General features: G+C 29.2%; 1 protein-coding gene across 11 annotated transcripts in view; it reads left to right on the forward strand.

Annotated features, from left to right (window-relative positions):
* LOC129958134 (nipped-B-like protein) overlaps nt 1-18,392 on the forward strand; it is a 96,892-nt gene that overhangs the window by 69,841 nt on the left and 8,659 nt on the right. For all 11 annotated transcript variants that reach the window (XM_056070337.1, XM_056070344.1, XM_056070338.1 and 8 more), the window contains 2 exons: nt 13,159-13,284; nt 13,698-13,813. The gene's annotated coding sequence lies outside the window, so the exon portion shown is untranslated. The remainder of the gene's footprint in view (nt 1-13,158; nt 13,285-13,697; nt 13,814-18,392) is intronic.

Raw genomic sequence — 18,392 nt, forward strand, 5'->3', positions numbered from 1 at the left:
CTCAAAGGTGCTTAAAAAGTTCTTATAAACTGCTTATTTTTTAGGATAAAATTTGACTACTCACCCTGTATATTTTTCTATTCTTGTCTACCTCCCCATAAATATGTGCTTATGGCCGAGACCAAATTCGCATATGCTTTGTTACTGTTTTATCGCCGTAGGGTAACTACTTCCCTAAAAATATGGAAAGTGAATGTTAAATAAGAGGTAATGTTTTTTTATTTTTATTTTGGTCATTATACAAATAAATAAATAAATAAATAAAATAAATAAATAAAATAAATAAATAAAAATAAAAAATGATAATTTATGCAAATTTTTGTTTAATGAAGAGATAAATACAAGCATATATATGAAAAAACGATTGCATTTTCTTTCAACACATAATGTTTTTATGAAACTAGATTTTCAGCCATGCTATTATACTATACTTATATAAAGCTCAACGTGTTTGTATGTGTTGGCGCTCTACAGACCAGACCGTTTGACTTACAGATACCAAATTTAATACATGTATACCTTGGAAATCGGGAATGAGTACCTGGGGTCCCTTTTTTGAATTTTTAATCAGAATTTTAATTATTAATTAAAAATTAACTTTCCCGCCAAAAAAATCTTCATTTCCCCACCGCCAAATGAGTAAGGCTTCAGTTTTCCACCCACGCTAATGAGGTTAGGCTTAACATGTTTTCAACCGATTATTTCAAACAATTCTGTTTATGTTCTTAATGTTTGATGTATTTAAAAGTAAGCATTGTAATTTAATCGATCTTTGAGATTCATTCTGAAGTACTTTTGAATTAAAATAAAACAGAATAAAGGAAATTAAAAGTTTCTAATCTGCATAGCATTACCCAAACTGGCGTAGAAAATTCACGCATTTGCGTTACCATAACTGGCGTTAAAAACTCACGCATGCGCATTGTGTTCTGATTGTTGACAACTATTTTCAACGGATTCGGACTTGATTTAAATTATTTTTAGGTTAGTTGTGTGTTTTTATAATTAAATTGTATTTATGTTAGTTATATATTTTTTGTATATGCTTATAGTTTTAAGTACATCGTTTTTTAAGTAGTTTTTTAAAACTGTTTTCGTCTGATTAATTTAAACGATTCTGTTTATTTTCTTAGTGTTTGATGCATTTAAAATTAACATTGTTAATTAATCTATCTGCACTTGATGAATCCGAGAAAATTTTGGTGAAAAATTCTTGCGCTATTACATAAATTAAGAAAGATATTCTTTAGTGCCCATAAAGTTTAAATGCTCAGTGACTCTGTTTTCAATAATCATATTAAAAAAAATGCTTTGTTTCAGTAAAAATATTATTTTATTAATTGCATATTAATCATTTCCACTTTAATTTAAAGCATAAATTCTACAGGAGCTAACAGAAAATTAGAGAGATACATATTATGTTATGCCTTTATAATATTATGAGTGAATTATATGACCATCAAAAATTAAAATTTTAAAATATTTTGATGAAGAATCTATTAAAATAAGAATTACATAAAATATTTAATTATTAAGATTTTAACGAGCATTAAGATTGGCGAACCGGCTGGTCGCCAAAGGCGGCTAGTTAAAAATAAGTATAGGATAGGGTTGCAATTGATCTGATGTATGTTTGTAGTGAATGAAAATAGTTACAATGAAACTGACCTATTTATTCTTTAATCTTCGTCAATAATAATTTTAATATTTGCTATTATGTATCATTATCTTATTATTTATGACAATATATATTTTATTTTTATAAAAATGTTTCATTTACGAATGTAATCAAATATTTTAATTTTATTATATTTCGTTCTTTAATTATAAATACTCCATTTAGGATGTATTGATTTTTAATTAGAAAATGTTTTTATGATTGTGATTTTTTCTTTTTCTTTTTATTTATATGGTGCAAAATGTAACAATTTTTGAGAATTTATGTATTTTAAGTTGAGGGGATAACTGAAATTAAATGATGCAATAATAACTTCACTTCCGAAACAGGCTTGGTCAGAAGCTTTATAAAATATATCTAATCAAAAATTATATTATACTTCAGAAAAAGAGCATCTTTGTATATTAAGCACAGTCAAAATTATTTGGCATAGTACATTACTAGAGTCGGTATTTTTAATATTTTCCCTCTCTCTCCCCCAATATAAAGTTGCTATCCTTTATCTTCATTTTTTATTCTCATTTTTTTGATAATATAAAACGATAACGTGACAGTGATTTATTTCTGTCTTTGTGTATTTTCTAAATGGGATGTACATTACAGTGTCCAAGCATTCAAATTTTGAAACTTAAAAATTATTCTTGACAAATGCATCAATTTAGTTTTTATTTCATTAAGTTTCTAAAAAAAGTTCTGGTCGTAGTATATCTGACGCTTAATTTTGTTACGACTTTTGTCTACGTACAAGATCTTCCATACTACCGTCTTCGATTTTTTCCCCCTTCATTTCATATTTATCATGCAATTCTAGTAATATAAATAAATCAGCCCAAGTTTTGCCAGTTTTCATTACATCACGGATTCTTCCATCAGAAATAGAAAAGAAATCTATTCTTTACCTATATATCAACCACTTTTAAAGATTGATTGAAACAAAATTAAAAAAAATATATATGCGCATTTTCATAAAGATCCATGATTACTTTAAAATTTGATTAATCTGATCTTATATGGTTATGCCAAGATCTACAGCTGCCAATTCAAAAGGTTAAATTAAAACTCATTATTCTTAGTTACCAGGGGAAACAAACATCAACATGTTATTTGGACTGTAGTTTTAACACCACATAATTTAGAAGAGATATTTATAAATATAGCTAATCGCAAATATTTCGAGACGGAAATTTTAAATAAGCTAACAAAGCTTTCACTTGCAAAATTTTGAATAATATAATTAAAAAACATAACATTTCATGCAAATTTAAGGTTATTATTGTCTTGTTAGCAACCTATTTTACTCTGGTTACTAAACTAATTTTTCTAAAATAATCATTTTTTTAAAGACTCCCTGGAATTTAATTTATTAGAAAGAGAAAGAGTCAGTGTGTATGAAATACATGATTAATAGATAAAGATTAAACTGATTTATTCCAAAACCCTTATCATTGTTTTAATGACCTTGTAGAAAAGATCAAAATCCTATTACTTCTGTCAATCAAAATTGTTATTACATAACTCGCCATAAACAGAAAACTGCTGTGAATTCCAACTCAAAATTCTATTTTTTACTATAAATTTTACGAGAATCAAGTAGAATGAATGTTCTTTTTTTAATTTTATCATGAACATTTATGAATAATTTATGCTTGCTGAACTTTCTTAGAAATAATTAAAAAAATAATAGTTTTATAAATAAATATTTAATACAACAAAGCGTAATGTAATAAAATAAGAATTTTCTCACCTTTTGTAAAGCAACGCTAACTGTACAAGTTGCAGTATTTTTCAGCGTCTCGCAACTACTTCTATTGAAAAAAAAAAATCGTCTTTGTTCTTACCACCGTTTTGAATCATTGGTAACAGCTAAGAGTGATATAAAGACATCTTTCTCGAACATAAATTTATGAGGGTAAGCCAACTTTAACCCTCAGATATGGAGGCATTATCAAATTACAAGGCCCTTCCAGGTAGTAAATTTGCCCCAGTGTAGAAAGAAGAAATCGTCCATCCTGAGCTTCATTTACTGTCAATGCTTTTGAACATTATTAAAATTTTTTTATTCTCAACGTACGCATATTTTACTTGGAAGGACAAACAGACTGGAAAGCTAGAACTATTATTTTTTCTAGCGTTATATAACATTAAATTAAAATTTTAAAAAAAATTAAAATGGGGACTTATATATATGTTTGATGCCAGCAAAAATAAATAACATATTTTCGACGATAACAACAACAAGAAGATTAAGAAAATTCCAAAGCTTTTTTTTGGGGGGGGATGAACTATTCGCGTTAAATCATAAGGTTGTGACAGTTCTTAAATTTTTCGAAACGATCTGACATTTGAATATTGTAAATATAAACGCGTCATACATAACATAAACTTGTTACACACAACATGAATTGATTATAACACGTATCTACATTTTATGAGACTAATACTTTAAAATTTCTAGAATTTTAAAACATTTAAAGATGTTTATCATTTAAATGTAATTCGCTAGATTTAAACACTTGTCAACCCCCCCCCCCCCCGAATAAAAATACTATTTGCAGAAAAAGAAAGAGGAAGCAAAAAATTTCATTATTTAGTATGAAAAGATAGGGGGAAAAAAAGAAGAAAAAAAAAAAGAAAAAACCTAACGAATTAAAAAACAGTACAGCAGAGAAAAGGTAAACCAGTGGCTTAATTGTCAACTCTTTGGCTTTAATAGATGCTAGTATTTCTATAATTAAGTTCACTTTAATAAAAACTCCACCATTTCATTGACGGTAATTCTTCCTCTATTGAATAATAAGTAGCATTTACATGATTTTTGTTCCAAAATAATCAAATTTTGGCAACTTTTTTCGTAATATATATTTTGATCAAAGTAATTGTACGAAGTGTATGTTTTCATTGCTTTTTTTTTTTAAATCCATGTTGGAAATTTTCAAAACTCAAGATTTTTGTTTTGTTAATTGTGTTTTCAGAAAATTTCAACTGGAAGAATTCAACTAGTTATATATCCCTTATTTACTAATGAAATTTTAAATAAGAATTCATAAATGTTTTCTTTCATTTAAAAATATCAAATTTATAAGAAAATAGCATGCCACAAAATTAAAATTATCATTTCATTTTTTATTTATTATTTTTGTTATAAAATTACGTTTAATTTTTTTTAAACATTTGCACATACAGAAAACTATAAAAGGAATTCTCTTTGAACCATTCAAAAATGGTATTGAATAAATATTTATGATAGCTGAGAAAAGTACTTTTAATTTTTAAAAACTGCATTTTTTTGTCTCTACACTTTAAAATTGTTCTCGTATTTTGAAGCTGGTATCGTCAAAAATTCAGCAAAAAGATATTCTCGTGAGAATAAAATGCTTTAATGTAAATGGATGACACGAAACGCAAATACACAGAAATCTCTACAAAAAATTGTCATCGCCTCCGCCTAAGGTCATGGGTGAGGTTGTCACATCCTTTTGGCGGTGTACGGAATGGCATTGACATTTCTTGTAAAAGAGAGCTATATATATGTAATATTATTTGTTGCGAAGCATGATGCAGTTTGAAGACAATGAAGATACTTTTAATTTCGTGACGTCGTTTTATTTCATTTTGAAGAAGCAAGCATATGTACAAGCGACGAGCACACAGAACGACACAGAGAGGAATGAGGGAAGAGCTCTTGGACATTTTATCCCTGGTCTTATATAACCTATGATTTTGATAAGGAAAATACTTCTTCACAGTGCTAATGTATTATGAGATTTCGATAGGGATTTTCATTACAGGCGCGGAGGAGGTAGGGGAAACACAGGGAGATTTTAAAAAAGAATTTGCATGATCAGCGGTATGTTATCTCTTCACGCGTAGTGTGGGAAAGTTAGATTTTAGCTGATTCAACAATTTAACAAAGCTTCTCTTGAATTAATTAAGTAGAGACAGTGGAATTGGATCACGAAATAAGAGAATATTTTAGAATGAAGTTACTATGGGCTAAATTAAGATGAAGTTACTATGAAAATTAACTAAATTGAAATTAGAGTTAAAATATCATTACAATTTTCCCCCCACTGCAAGACGCAGAAGTATGCCGGGGCCCTCGACATACAGCCTTACCTTACAGTGGTGGTCAAGTAAGAAACTAAAATTTAAAAGTCAAAATCAAAAATTGGTCAAGTAAGAAACTAAAATTTAAAAGCATATTAAAAGTGATACCCGAGTTTCCCTTACCTTTACAATAATATAAAAATGATTTTTAACAAGATTATATAAAGCACAAAAAAGATAATGTGATATATGTGAAAATATTGGATAAATCTTCAACAACACCAAAAATAATAATATTAAAATATGCAATATACAAATGATTTTCTGCAGAAACTCAGTCTATTGTATCTCAGTCTGTAAGACTGTCTCTATTTGGTGAGGAATGTCTCTAAAGAAGGTTTGCACACAGTGTCCTTTAAATAGTAGAAGGCTCACCAAAATTATCAAATTGAATGTAAAATATTGGAATAACAAATTGAATTTATATAATAGTAATATATCAACACAGTTCTAATTTTTGTATATAACACTTGAATCTGAAAATAATAATATGAGATTCAAAATATTCTTATTATAGCATAAATATTTAAAACAAATGACATAAAAATGTGTATTTGTGAAAGAAAAACTTTAACCCACTAGTTAGCCAATTAGTGGTGAATAGTAAAACTTTGTCCACCAATTTCTAGTAGTGGGTGAAACTTAATGACCCAAAAGTAGGACATCAAGAAAAGGGGACGTAATTCTTATTCTCTCTCTACTCTCATCCAGGAACAATTTTTTTCCAAAGTGGAGAACAACATATCCAGGATAAAAATAGAAAGAGATAGAAATTAATTGTAAGGTTGACCCTATACTCACATCTCAATAAGACTGAGGTACTCTTACGAGTGGAGACAACGGGCCAACCTAAGTGGGGTTATGTGGAAGAAACATGAGAAATAAAAGGATTTTTTTTTTAATTTTAAATTATTATTCATGACTTAATTTTAATTTTTCTGGTGGATAATATGTTCTTAATTTTGATACATGGACAATATCAGTAGCTTTGTTTGTTAATGCGTTTGGTTTAAATATTTCATAATTTACATCTGAAGTTTTAGTTACTATTTCATATGGACCTGAAAATACTGGAGATAATTTTCTACGATTTGGATAATTAAATTCCTCATACATTACAATGTCACCAGGTTTGAATGGAGAATCTATAAATCTAGCATCATATCTTATTTTATTTTTATCATGATATTTTATTGTATTATCTTTAGCTAATTTTCTTGCTTCTTCTACTGGAGGATAGAATTGATTTTGAGTTAAGGGAGGAGGATAAGGTAAAGTGCCAAATAACAAATATGCAGGAGGAAATTTTGTGACTGAATGTGGTGTTAAATTATATTCATTGATTACTTGTTCTAAAAGTTTAGTCCAAGGAATTTTAGTAGGAGAAGAATTGACTTTGCACTTTAATTTAGTTACTATTGACTGGTTAACTCTTTCACATTTCCCATTAGTTTGTGGATGATGTGAAGATGTTAACAGATGCTTGACACTGTAATTTCTGAGGAAATGTTTGAATTTAGATGAGGTAAAAGCACCATTTCTATCAGTTAATAATTTGGAAGGAACCTGAATTTGGAAAACTTGTTTTAATATATTAATATAAGTTTCAGAATTTTCATTTTTGGAAGGAAAAGCCCAAACATATCTAGTCGCATGATCAATTACTATATGAAGAAATTTTTTAGTTGAATTGTAATAGTTAAATCCACCAACAGTATCGACAGAAAGACATTTAAAAGGACGATCTGTGGGGGGCACAGTCTGTAAAAGGCCAAATCTTTTTTGCTTTTTCTTTTTATTTAATTGACAAATATCGCAATGTTTAACAAAAAGTGCAATATCTTTAGTAATATGGGGCCAATAATACTGAGGAGTAATTAAATTTATCATTTTTTGAGTGCCTGGATGCCCAAATTGTTCATGAGCTGTTTGTAAAACTTTTCTCCTAAGAGAAAAAGGTACAACTATTTTAAATAAATTTTTCTTTTTAACTACAAGTACATCATTAATATTTTTATATTTAGTATTATCTAAATTGTCTAAATTTTGATAGTGTTTTATCTCATCTAATTCCAATAAATGCACAGAATGTTGGAGATATTGAGCAGTAGGATGCCTTGATAATATATCAGCTTCAACATTAGCAGTTCCCTTTAAATTTTTAACTTCATAATCAAACATGCTTAATTTTAAAGACCAACGAAATAATCTTCCCCTTAAATTTTTTACATTTTTAAGCCAAACAAGAGCAGCATGATCAGTATGAATTATGAATTTTTTCCCATGTAAATAGTAATAAAATTTATCAAGGGCATCTACTATTGCTAAACATTCCAACTCAGTTATACAATAATTTTTTTCATAAGATCGTAAAGTTCTTGAATGATAAGATACAGGATGTAATTTACCAGAACAGTCAGGCTGTTTTAGAACAGCTCCAATGGCTACCTGAGATGCATCACAAAAAACATGAAGAGGTAAATTAGGGTTATATAGTTGCAACACTGGTTTAGTTATCAATTTATTTTTTAACATTTCAAAAGCTTTTTGACAGTCTTCTGTCCATTGCCATGATGTATCTTTTTTAAGAAGATTATTTAAGGGTTCTCTTATTTTAGCATAAGAATCAATAAACTTATTATAAACATTTACAGAGCCAAGAAAACCTTGAAGTTGCTTGACATTTTTTGGAGGTTGTAATTTTTTAATACTTTCAATATTATGATTATCAGGAGAAATGCATCCTTCTTTGACTTCATACCCCAAGAAATTAATTTTATCTTGAGCAAACACACATTTAGAAAATTTTAATTTAATGTTTTCTTTTTCACACATTTGAAAAATCTGTTTTAAATTATCATAGTGTTCCTCTAATGAGTTAGAGAAAACTACTATGTCATCAAAATAGTGACATGCAAAATTTGAAAATTTATGTTTATTTAAAATTCTACGAATAGTTCTATTGAATATTGCAGGTGCATTTTTAAAGCCAAAAGGTAGGACTTGAAATTCATATAAACCTTCAGTAGTTACAAATGCCAATTTATGTTTATCTTGTTCATGCAAGGGTATGTGCCAATATCCAGATGCAAGATCCAAAGTTGAAAAAACTTTAGCAGTACTTAATTTATCTAACAAGGTATCTATTCTAGGGAGAGGCTCTGCCTCAGATTTACAAAGGGAATTAATTTTACGATAATCAATACAAAGTCTACTTTTTCTATTTTCATCTCTTTTATATGCTAATGTTACAGGGGAGGAATAATTACTAGTAGATTCTTTTATTAAACCTACATCTAACAAATTTTTAATTTGCTTGTTTATTTCAATTTCATCAGTAGCAGAGGTTCTATAAGCCCTTTGTGAAACTGGTAAATCAGATGTTAAATTTATTCTAGAGGGTTCCATTCTTATTTTACCAACATCATATTTATTTTTTGCAAACACATGAGAATATTCTGACACCAGAGATAATACAGGTTCAGATAGTTTATTTACAATCAGAGGTGGGAAAATTTCCTCTGAGGTATTCACTACCCTGACCTTATTATCACTAGGGTTATCATTTTCAACAATATGTAAAGACAGATAATTATTATTGGTATGCAAATTGGTAATAATTTGTCCATTTTGAAATATTTTATTTTTGTCACAATCTATAATTAATTTATATAAACTACAATCTGGTAGTCCTAAAATAATATATGGTAAAGGATTGTCCATAATATATAATTTGATTTTCTTATTTATTTGGCCAATTTTTAAATATATGTCACAAATTTGTGTTAATTGGAATGTTCCATGGGCTTGTTTGACTCGAATAGGGTATACATTTTTTCTTGTCAAATTAAGTTTTTTTACAGTATCTGCAGATATAATTGAAAGAGTGGATCCTGTGTCAATAACAATATTTATATTACTGTGAGGGTTATAAACATTGTCCAAGTTAGCTAGACTTGGTAAAGTTGAGATGTGTCCGGACACTAATAATTGTAACTGTGCTGGGCTAGGGGCCTCATTAGAAGAATTTGGTCTCCTTTGAGGATTTTGAAAACAACCAAGAGGGACCTCTGTGCACGGGGAAGTCACATTGGCTGTTATTGGAGTATTGGTCATAAAGTGAGGTTGATAAAAAGGACATGTTTGTGTCCAATGATAAACATTTGGAATACCTATTTCAGTGCAAATTCTACAGGGAGAAGGTGGTAATCTTTGTTGAAAATGCAAATTATGATTATAGTTATTGTAATTATTGGGATGTGGCATTATTGAATTATGAAAATTTTGTCTAAAATTATTGGGAGCTCGAGGAGTAAAAGAATTTTGAAATTTATAATTAAAGTTATGCCTAGGTGTAAAAGGTTCTGGTTGTCTTATTCTGATTTTAGTTTCATTACACCTGCCTGGGTTTGGTTCTGAAGATTCTTCCATTTTTAATAATTTAGCTGTTATTGCAAGCCATTCTATAGGGGTATTAGGAGCTTTTATGCTAACTAATTGTTTTAGTTGAGTTGGCAGCCCATCAGTAAGACCTTCTAAAATCAATTGTGGATTAAGGCCTAACTGTCTGCCATAATTTAATTTTTGATGGAAATAATCAACTAAGTTACCATTTTTTGAATTAAATTTCAATTGTGAAAAATCAGAAAAATTAACAATATTGGGTTGAATAAATTGTTCAATTAATATACAATATAAATCATCAAAATTATCAATATTTAAACAACTATTTATATAATGTGTTAAAGCTGACCCTTTTAGAGATTTAGCAATATTTTTAATTTTCCACAAATCATTTTTGTTATTTTCTTGACAAATTTTGTTAAAATATCCCAACCATAAATCCACTTTCATCCCATTTTCAGGATCAAAAGGGATTATGGAGGGTTCTTGGGCTATTTGATCATTTTCTTTATCAATTTTATTTTCTTTACTTTGAGGGCTAGACACATTTATTTTATCTGGGTCAGTCATTTTTCTAGCTCGTAACACATTAAAGTATTTCAAATAAAAAACATTATATATTTATGCATAAAATTTTAAAAAATAGACTTGATAAAAGACTAAAATTCAATATTTTAAATAATATTATAAAAATATAACTTGCAATAATTCTAAAATTCAAAAATGAAAATCAAAAGAAAAGAAAAACACACAATATAAATCTTGATTTTTCGCTGTTGAGTCGGGAAACACTAAACACTTTTTGAAGAATAATCATTTTTTTTTTTTAATTAATCACAAAATGCAATTTTGAGCACTGGAACTGGAGACTGAAGACTACGGCAGGTGACTATTATTTTGGTGATGACGTAAAACACAAGTGATATTTTGAAAATCTGGTTGATTCAATTTAGCACTGGAGACCACTGGCGAGTATTATATTGTGGTGATGATATAAAATGGAAATGACGTCGAGATCGGGATTATTCAGCACAGGTAAGGAGCAAGAAAATTTTTATGATGACAAGGAGCCCCAACTCTTTGAAGATATAAGGAGCACACACATGACAACAGTGTTCGGATGAAGTCACAGGTTGTGGAAGGCATAGGATTCAACGGGAACTGGACCGGATCCCGGACTACGGTTTGCGTGAAACGATGTGGCCGGAGGCAGCCGAAGCAGACGGCGGTGAAAACATCGCAGCTGGGCGAACCTGGACCGAAGTCATCTTTGGAGCACGGCTAGCGCATTGCAACGTTGAAATCTGGCCAGCGGATTTAATTTTAATTCTTTTAGTTCATTTCATAATTTTTCACAGGAAACTATCCTTGTCGACTTTTTAATATGTAATATTATTTGTTGCGAAGCATGATGCAGTTTGAAGACAATGAAGATACTTTTAATTTCGTGACGTCGTTTTATTTCATTTTGAAGAAGCAAGCATATGTACAAGCGACGAGCACACAGAACGACACAGAGAGGAATGAGGGAAGAGCTCTTGGACATTTTATCCCTGGTCTTATATAACCTATGATTTTGATAAGGAAAATACTTCTTCACAGTGCTAATGTATTATGAGATTTCGATAGGGATTTTCATTACAGGCGCGGAGGAGGTAGGGGAAACACAGGGAGATTTTAAAAAAGAATTTGCATGATCAGCGGTATGTTATCTCTTCACGCGTAGTGTGGGAAAGTTAGATTTTAGCTGATTCAACAATTTAACAAAGCTTCTCTTGAATTAATTAAGTAGAGACAGTGGAATTGGATCACGAAATAAGAGAATATTTTAGAATGAAGTTACTATGGGCTAAATTAAGATGAAGTTACTATGAAAATTAACTAAATTGAAATTAGAGTTAAATTATCATTACATATATATATATATATATATATATATATATATATATTCTTTTTTTCGTTATCTTATGTTAGCTGAGAATTGTCAATTTGTGAGGCAGTTAGCCAACAAAAATAAGTAGAAGGGAGAAAAGATTTATCTCACGGATTTGCAAACAAATTTGAAATAAATAAATTCTGAGAGAAATATTCGGAAATTTAACAGAAAATTAATTTTATTTATAATGCATTCGAGTACACTATTCTTGCAGGTCAAATAATTAAAACACAATTACTCATTTGTTCCGGAAAAAAAAAAGCATTTAGATCATGATGGTATGGTATATCTGCCTGAGTTAATATTATTCAAATCAATATGATTTTGCTAATCATATTGAAATTTGTTTGAAACAAATGGTTTTGATATTTCGAGGGGTTTTTTCTCAAAATTTTTATAGTTTTTTTTTAAATCGTAGAAATTTCTCGAATATTACTATTTTTAAAATTATTTATTTTTGGTTTTTCCCATACATAATTATTACCCCCCCCCCCATGTTTCCTTTGACTCTTCATTTTCAATGAGTTTCTTTTTTTTTTCCTCAGTAAAGGATGGAAAAAAATTGCGTGCAGGTCTCCTATGAAAATAATAATAAATACTGCCGTTTTAACATTACGATATTGATTTTGAGGCCCCCCTCAGGTCTCAAGTCACAAGGTGACCGCCTCCAACGTCTGTGCTGAAATCCGCCACTGGGAATCTCTCTGCTACCAACGGTATAACATCTCGTTCAGTCTTCAATCTTCTTCTGGCGGGTCATGACCTGCGCAGTTACAAAAGGGTGCAATCTTAGAATGGGAGCGCGCCAACTTGACTCATTGGTAACAAAGTACTTAACAGTTACGCTTTAAGAGATAATCAGTAGTAGATTTTACCAATTATTACAGTGTTGTTTTCTTTTAGTATGTGACTTCAGAATATGAACTATTTGGATGGTGAATGAGAGGATTATGCAAAATGTTTTGTCCAAAATGTAATAATTACACATTATTTTTTAACTAGTGTACCTGAGTGTCTTTCATTATTTTTACAGGAAGAATGGAAAGTAAGTAACTTAGAACAAAAGCAGAATATACGAGTAGATTCCAGGCTGTTGTGGAAGATTTTAGAAATCGTTCTACACTGTATTAAGCAATGACTGTGGCAAAAGTAGACCGAGGTATTTAATCTACCTTTATCTATTTAGATTATAAATGGAATTTATAAATTCTGATTTTCTATGGTATTAAAAACACTAGATTTATATATAAATGGAAAAATTACAATGAATATTTACATTTATTTTAGCTAATTTTGGAGTGAAATAGTGAAAATGATGTATTTTTTGGAAAGAATATGAACAATAATGAAGTTAAATTGCAGTGTTACTGTACATATAAATTTTCATAACAGATTTTCAAATTTTTTTATTCATGAAAGTATAACTCTTTTATAATAAGTTTCTACAAAAGTCTTATTTTCAAAATATGGCTAAGAATGTATTTATTTTAAATTTTAATATTTTTTATGAGTTTTTTTAACATTTTAATATCATTTAAAAAAAATCTAAATCCTTTTGTCTTTGTATTTCAGCTAACAGCTTATTGTTTCATGCATTTCCATTTTGAATAGAATAATGGGCTAGCTTCAAACAAATAAATTTATCATGTCTGCTTCATGGCAGCAGACATAATGAGGATGGTGAATTGGTAAGTAAAATTAAATGTTGGAACGACTCCCATGTCAGAAGTCAGCATATAATTTTTCTTGAGTTGTGTGATTTTTTAAATTTATTTTCATAAGTATTTTATCAAATATTGTTAATTTGTTCCAATGCAGGATACTAAATGAAGTGGATTTAAGAAGATAAAAAAAACCCTTTGATTTTTCTAGCATTAAATTCTAATGGGGCTCACAAGTTGCATGTTTGAATTCTAATCAATAAAACAATTTGCGAAAGGTTTTAACCTTGAATCTTTAGTTTACGCAAAGGACCTAAAGTTTGGAAAAAATAGCATAATAAATAAATATTTAAAAAATAACAAATAAAAAAAACCCTTTATATTAAGATTATATAGACTATGGTTTTAAGTTTTTAATAGATTTTTAATTGTCTGAAGACAGATAATTTATATTTAAGAATCATATGCTACATTTTGAATTCACACAAAAAGTCTTAGATTTTAGAATTTAAGTAAAAAAAAAATTAGGGCTTTTATCATATTGCAAACAGATGCATTATGACAATTTAAATTATTAAAAGACTTTTATGGATAATTCATTAATATAAGATTTTTTTATATATTCTATTTTGATAAGATTACGTCATTTTACAGCTGTTTGCCGATTTCAAAGTTTTTTATGAAATGACTCAAACCTCACTTGAAGGAACTTACTGTAATTGAAGGGCTGCTTGTACCTTATCTAAGCAGTTATATTTCCTTTGCCAAATATGTTTTTTAAATTAAATTTTTGCATTATGTATCTTGAGAGTAAACTCGATCTAATGTTTTGTTTCCTTGTTTATACACTTTTTCTGCAGGCTCTATGATAGTTGGTTGCATTTTCCAACTATAAGGTAATTTGTATTTGTATGGAGGAAAAAAAACCCAAAAAAAACAAACAAAAAAAACTGAACTTTCTTTAAATACTGAATACGGGAAGTTTCATCTACCAGAACTGGTAAAACGATTTCTTTTGTGAACCTTTTTTCCTTAGGAGAGGGCAGCAGCTTACCCTTTATCCAATCTATTATCTTGATGTGAATTATAAAAAGTGCAGCATCAAATTTTTTGTGAGGAAGTCATAATTTCTGCAGAATTTGGATTTTGGGTTCTTATCTTAGTACTTTTCTGTATCTGAAATCTTGTATATGTTACAGTGAAGGTGATTAATCCGGTAATTATACATAATCACCAGTTTGTTATATTTACTGTAACGTATACTGTGTCTCAGCCACTGACATATTCAACAACATGTTTTGTTGGTGATAACAAAACACAATTATGTCAAAGGATCAGTTAGTTTTTTTATTTTTTCTGGCTAATATATCGTTGCTTGATCAATCTTTAAAATAAATTCAGTGCCTTATTTTAGAGTGTATCTATTAATGCCAGGCAAGTTGAAATGCATATCATCACAATATAGTATAAAAGTATCTTCATCTCTTTTTGTAGTTCTTGTTTTCTAAATGACATACCATAAAACTAGGTTATGCATGTCATCCATCAGAGGGATTGAGGGATCCAAAATCCTTTGCAGCCAGATTTGTAGCACATTGTCCAGAATATGCGATCTCTTTACTTAAGTCAGTTTCTTTTAACTCAACTGTTTCGAAATTTATTATGGATTTTCTCTAGCGATTATGCAGTTATTGGTCGTATTTCTCAGAGAATAAAGCTGATCTTGAATATCTTTTTCCAAATATTCACATAAATGTGTAAAAAGTAACTAACTGAAGTAAAGCAAGCAAATGGGTCATCCTTGTGGCGTTTTGAATGTTAACCTCTATGTTGTGGATAACACCCTTTTGGTTGTGATGGCGCAACAAACACGGATGGGCAGTATTTGTTATTGTGTGCCATGATAACCAGTCATTATCAATACCATTATTTTTATTTGCACTTGGCCATTTCGCTGTAGCTCCACGCGTTAGGATGACGTGACCGACATGTCACCCAAAAGACTCGCAGATATTTATATTTTAAATTTTTATTTATTTTTCAAGACCTTATCAGACGATCAAATACCGTTTACTCTTTCGTGGACAAAACGTGGGAATGGCAGGGGAAAACGAATGTCGTGACGTCATGTGGGCATTTGCTGTATGATAAATCGAAAAACACAGGTTTACTTTACGGTTAATTTATCGCTCTTTATTCGCTCTACCTTTTATGTGAATATCTGTAGTTTACTCATTTCGTTAGTGGGATTCCTGTTAATACATTCTGTATGTTACTGTTTATAATGGATTTTTATTGTTGTTTTCAATTTTTTTACTTGCTATATTTATTTTATTAATAGTTTTTTTTAATCCTGGGATATATTACTGTCCCATTAATTTTATTAATTTTTCATTAATAATGACAGGTTTACGTGCAAAAAAAATCTAATAATTGCATAATGTGTCTGTATTGATATTTCATTGATTAAATTGTGAATATCAAATTTAACACAGAAATACGCTAAAAAAGCGATTTTGTGATTGGATGTTCAATTAATTTTAAAACTAAAAACTTCACTATTATTTTTTTCATTAAAACATTAAACAGCTACAGAATCATTCATATTTTACATTCCCCTCAAACGTGACTATATAATTTGCTGAACTCTATTTCAATGGTTAGAAAATGAATTGATACTTATTAACTTTCACATCAGCATAGGAGTTAAATAATTTTTTTTAATTGTATGGAAAATGTTTATTACAAATTTTAGAAATTCAAAGTATATAATATAGTAATATAATGTTAAAACTCCATATTTATGTAGTGATATTGAAGAAACTGTTTATATGTTACCTCCACCTGGATATGAAAAATTAATTGGAGATGAAAAAGTTTGTAAGTTGCGAAAGAGTATTTATGGCTTACCACAATCTGGTAGAAACTGGTATGTGACTGTAAAAGGTAAATTAGAAAAATTTGGATTGATGCAACTGGCTTCTGACAATTGTGTGTTCATTAAAAATGTTAGTAAAAATATTTTTATATTATGTATGTATGGAGATGATTTAGCAATTTTTTCTAATAATGAAATGTATCAAGAGATTGTAAATAGCATCAAAAGCATATTTGAATTACATGAGAACAAAACCGGTAAGTTTTTAGGCAAGGAAATTGTTAAGCGTGAAAATGGTATTAGTGGCAGTCTAAATATATTGAATCATTATTGGTTAAACATAATCTAAAATAATGTAAAAGTGTTAAAACTCCAATTGTAAAAGGAGAAGATAAGAGTTACCCTTCCACAAGTGAACTGATTGGCATCACGATGTATTAAGAATTAATTGGTGAACTTTTATATTTAGCTAATAGAACGCGGCCTGATTTATCATTTGTAACAACATATTTGTCACAATTTAATCATAAACCAGAAAAAAGGCACTATAATTTGGCTAAAAGAGTACTAATATATTTAATGGGTTCAAAAGATAAAAAAATTGTTTTATGACAGTAAATTTGGTTTGCTTAATGCAAGTTCTGATGCTGGTTGGGGTAATGCAGAAAATGGCAAATCATTCTCTGGTGATGTAATTTTATTAGGTAATTCATTAATTTCATGGAAATGTCATAAACAAAAAAGTGTCAGTCTGTCAACTTTTGAAGCTGAGTTATTTGCTATTTCTGAAATATGTAAAGACATTATTTGGACTGTAAATTTATTAACTGAGTTATACTGTAAATAATTTACAAATGATGCTGTAACCTTAAACTCAAATAGTCGAGCAGCAACTCAGTGAATTAAGTGCACCAGATCTTCAATTAAATCAAGACATATGAGCTTACGTTTTCATTTTGTAAAAGATCGGTTGGAAGACAATGTAATTAAATTAGAATATGTTCAAACATAATTGTTGATTGCAGATTTTCTTACAAAAGCTGTGAGTGAAAAAAAGTTAAAATATTCTGTGAAAAATATTTCGTTAATCTCTTAATTTTTGTATGTGCATGCAATTTTTGTGTTGTTGTGTGTACTGAATAATTTTTGTGTGTATTATTATAAATGCTCGAAAAATGTCACTTGCAGGAGGGGTGTGTTGGGATGAAGCGAGCGGACTATTTTTCTCGCGTAGGAATATCTGTGTGATTACACTTCTGACTTCATTCTGGCGCATTCCTCCCGCGAACTGCTTAACATGATGCTGCGTGCGTAATCGTCAATATCTGTGTTCTTTTCTTTTCTATGTCTACCAAATGTTCTGTCTTTAAGGACCATGCTGAGATTTATTTAAAATTAACAACAGTTATTTTAATCATTGTGTTTCTAACAAAATTTATAAGAAATTTACTGAAATCTATGGTTTAAATTAAGTTGGAACTTAATGGGTGTAACTGATCAATGATTATCTCGAGCGAACGCCACCCATTGATAAGGTGGATCTTCCTGGAAGCAATCATAAAAATTTTTTAAAATATTGTCTTTTTTAACTTTGTCAGTTATGTTTGCAGAACTGTTTTTTTTAATTGTAATGTGTCAAAAATGTCTTGCTAAATATGACTATAGAAATAAAGCAACTTTTTAAAAATTTTGACATCAATTTAAAGACTCGAATGACATTTTTACAAT

Source organism: Argiope bruennichi, chromosome X1 (assembly GCF_947563725.1).
Source record: "Argiope bruennichi chromosome X1, qqArgBrue1.1, whole genome shotgun sequence".
NCBI classification, from domain to species: Eukaryota; Metazoa; Arthropoda; class Arachnida; order Araneae; family Araneidae; genus Argiope; species Argiope bruennichi.